The 3,990-nt window shown below is 46.6% G+C and overlaps 1 pseudogene; it reads left to right on the top strand.

The window, feature by feature from the left end:
* The first annotated feature begins 320 nt into the window (after window positions 1-320).
* On the top strand, window positions 321-2,411 carry LOC131285779 (polyadenylate-binding protein-like; annotated as a pseudogene).
* The last annotated feature ends 1,579 nt before the right edge of the window (window positions 2,412-3,990 follow it).

Raw genomic sequence — 3,990 nt, 5'->3', positions numbered from 1 at the left:
ATTTCAATAAATCCATAAAAAAACAGAAACTAGTGTATTTTTATTTCTGTTTTTATGTCCCAGTATTGTGAAAGTTTGTGGTTGTTATACGAGATCCAGGGCATGTGCCGATTTAAAAAACGTGGTAATCAAAAGATTTCACAAAAGAAGAAGAACGAGCGTTAGGTCTAGCGCTTCAAGATGAAGCAACCAATGCCATCGCCCAGAAGTACGGATGCAAATCAGCGTTCGTTAAAAATCCGTTGTACGTCGCATTGACTAAGAGTAAGTACATCCATCGTGTTAACAGTCTTGTTATTTACTGATTTACTGTATGCAATATGAAGGTAAGTTATTTACTGATAACTTGATGTTTTTTCTTTTTTCTTCTGACTTTTTCTGAACACGAAGCTCTTCACGATCGCGTCAAGAGCGCGAGAAGGAGCTCGGCCAGAAGAAAATGTTCGTACATCACGCATGTAGCAGGTTTGAAAGTCCTTGTTCCTTGAAAATTTATAGTATGAAATGATTCTGTCAATTAAACAGTCTCAATTTAATCACCAAGAGTACTCCAGTAGAATAGTTTGTTGAAGAAAATCGGGTTTTGTTTCTTTGGCGCCATGCTTCTTTAAAAACGGTTGACATACCGAAACGCTTGGCATGTTGCTACTCAACACAACAGTGTAAACGCATGAGCTACAATCACGGCGAAATCCAAACAATTCCCCAGAACCACAAATCGGAGTGAGATGGAATGTTGTTCGCTCCTCTCCATCTCTCACGTGGCATTACAAAACATGAACCTATTTTCCTCACTCTCTTTCGGTCGCATGGAAGCGGTTGGTCTCAGATCAGAGGTTGGTGTCAGATAGTCTGGTGATCCAAAGTGCTCCACCGAACAATCTTTCATTATATAGTAAGCCTCGGACGTGAGCGGTTGCTCGACACTTTCAACGGAATAATAGTTGCTGCTGCTAACACATGAGCATTTTTTACGGTTCCCGGAGTAATATTTAATCGTTACAGTCGATCGCTACTGTGAATCAATGTTAATGAAATTGGTTTGTGAAACGTAGTGGAATTGAACTGTTGAGTTCAAAAAAGTGAATTTGGCACTTTAACGAAAAACGCCCGTTTCCCGCAAAGTCTTCATAGGCGGTCGAGCGTGCCGTGTAGGAGCTGAACGGCAAGGAGCTGTCCGACGGCAAGCTGCTGTTCGTTGGCCGCGCTCAGAAGAATAACGAGCTCCACATGGAGTTGAAGTGTCGCTTCGAGCAACTCCAGAGGGACGGTCGCACGCGCCACCATGGCGTGAACCTGTACGTCAAGAACCTGGATGACACAATCGATGACGAGCGCCTGCGGAAGGAGTTCGCCCCATACGGTAAGATCATCTCGGCAAAGGTGATGCTGGACGAAGGCCGCACCAAGGGCTTCGGATTTGTGTGCTTTTCGTCACCGGACGAAGCAACCAAGGCCATAACGGAGATGAACGGACGCATCGTGGGCAGTAAGCTGCTGTACGTTGCGTTGGCTCAACGTAAGGAGGAACGCAAGTCGCAAATGGCCAGCCAGTACATCCAGCGTGTAAACAGCCTGCGCATGCAGCACATCGGCCAGGTTTACCAGCAGAGCGGCAGCTACTTCGTGCCAACCATCGCTCAGCCGCAGCGCTTCTACGGTCCGCAGGTCGCACCGGTCCGCACTGCTGCGCGCTGGTCCGCAAATGCACAGGTACTACGCACCTCGGGCAATCAGAATGTAGCCGCAAACGCTCCTGGGAGTGCCTATCCAACGATGGGCGCAACCATTGCCACCAACAATCCGTACCGCCAGGCGGGTAACGTACGCGGCGCTAACCAGCAGGCTCCGAATGCCCAGTCGGCTCAAGCAGCATCTGCTGCCATGCGCAACCAGGCCCGTCCGATCACCGGCCAGCAGACGGCGGCCAACATGCAGACGCGTCCGGTTCCTCCACAAATGACCGCTCGTCAGGCCCGTGGCGCAAACTTCATATTCACAAGGAAGATAGGTAACCCGATTCCGGTGCTGCCAGTCGCACAGCAGGCTGTGATTGTCAAGGGTAAGTGTGGAGCGAAAATTCTCAACCTAAAGCTTTCGTGTTACCTGATGTTTGGTGATGTGTTATTAATCTGAAATTTGTTTTTTCCTGCCTAGGACAAGAGCCGCTTACGGCCTCCATGCTGGCAGCTGCCCAACCGGCAGACCAGAAACAAATGCTTGGCGAGCGTCTGTTCCCACTGATCGAGACGATGTACCCGCATCTGGCTGGTAAGATCACCGGTATGTTGCTCGAGAACGACAACTCGGAGCTGGTGCACATGCTGGAGCACAGCGAGTCGCTTAAGGCGAAGGCCGAAGAGGCCGTGGCCGTGCTGCACGCTCACCAGTCCAAGAACCAACCGAACTAAACCTGTGCTGCTGCGTTTTGAAGGCGAGATGGAAAAATGAAACAGGGAATAGTTTCAGAATAGACAGCCTCAGGTTTCTTCAAATCGAACAATTTGGCAGCAACTACGCAGTTCTTAAAAGCCAGAAGTAAATGTGATTTAATTTCTGTTTTTAATCAATTATAAAGTCAAACTGTGTGGCTGATAGACGAGATACAGCGGAAGGTACAATATAAACTACCGCGACGTTTCTTCCCTATCAATAGGACTAAGACTTGCTCCTAAAATCAAAGCCTTGATTTTTGTTTTATGTTCACATTACTATTGTAAGATATCTTTTCAATTTTCACAGTTTAATAAGATGACTCCTGAAAAATTATAGTATGAAATGATTCTGTCAATTAAACAGTCTCAATTAAATCATTAAGAGTACTACAGTCAGCTATCGTTTGTAGGCGATAGTGCACCGTTGGATATGTAGAAGAATAACGTTGATTTTTGTTTCATTGGCGCCATGCCCCTATAAAAACGGTTGACATACCGAAACGCTTGGCATGTTGCTATTCAACACAACAGTGTAAACGCATGAGCTACAATCACGGCGAAATCCAAACAATTCCTTAGAACCACAAGTCGGAGTGAGATGGAATGTTGTTCGCTCCTCTCCATCTCTCACGTGGCATTACAAAACATGAACCTATTTTCCTCACTCTCTTTCGGTCGCATGGAAGCGGTTGGTTTCGCTCGCACACAGTGTCAGATAGTCTGGTGCTCCACCGAACAATCAACCATTGCTTTCATTATTTAGTAAGCCTCGGACGTGAGCGGTTGCTCGACACTTTCAACGGAATAATTGTTGCTGCTGCTAACACATTTCAAGCGAGGTAAGTTCGTGTCGTGGAGCTTATAGGGGGAAATGCATGTTGGCATCAGCATTTTTGGCGGTTCCAGGAGTAATATTTAATCGAATCTGTGCGATCGATTAAGTCAATCGCCATGGAGGTTCGTTCGCTACTGTGAATCAATGTGACTGAAATTGGATTGTAAAACGCAGTGGAATTGAACTGTTGAGTTAAAAAAAAGTGAATTTGGCATTTCCAGGAAGAACGCCCGTTTCCCGCAAACACCATTTACAGCAAAGTGCGTGGTCAGTAAGGTGGTGTCCGTTGGATGGCGCAGAATGTGAAATTGGAGCGGAAGAAGAAACATTCCGGCGTGTGTCTGTTGCGCAGGGCAAAGAAGCAAACTCAACAGGCTGTGCGCGTGTGTGTTTCGTCGTCGACATCGCGACCGGGACAACGTGGAGTGGATCAGAGTTGGCGCTGAATAATGATTTCTTTGCGAAGAATGTGTCTCGGTCGCCTCGTTATCAAATCAACTTCGTCATCATCTAGCATCGTCCTTGCCCCAGCAAAGTGCAGGCCAATTGGAATATGTGTTGGAATACCTAACCTAGAAAACAAAAATGGTCGCCACGGACACTCGGGGATGAGTTGAAGAATTCTTTGTGCATCCTAACCTACTTCTCGATGCAGTTTTCAGTTGTTCTAGGGAATTTGTTTGTATTTTTTTTTTATTTGGGTAACCAACTCAGTTTCAG

The sequence above is a fragment of the Anopheles ziemanni genome, chromosome 3 (genome assembly GCF_943734765.1).
Source record: "Anopheles ziemanni chromosome 3, idAnoZiCoDA_A2_x.2, whole genome shotgun sequence".
NCBI lineage: Eukaryota > Metazoa > Arthropoda > Insecta > Diptera > Culicidae > Anopheles > Anopheles ziemanni.
The sequence above is the reverse complement of the archived record's forward strand: the minus strand, read 5'-3'. Positions and strand labels throughout refer to the sequence as shown.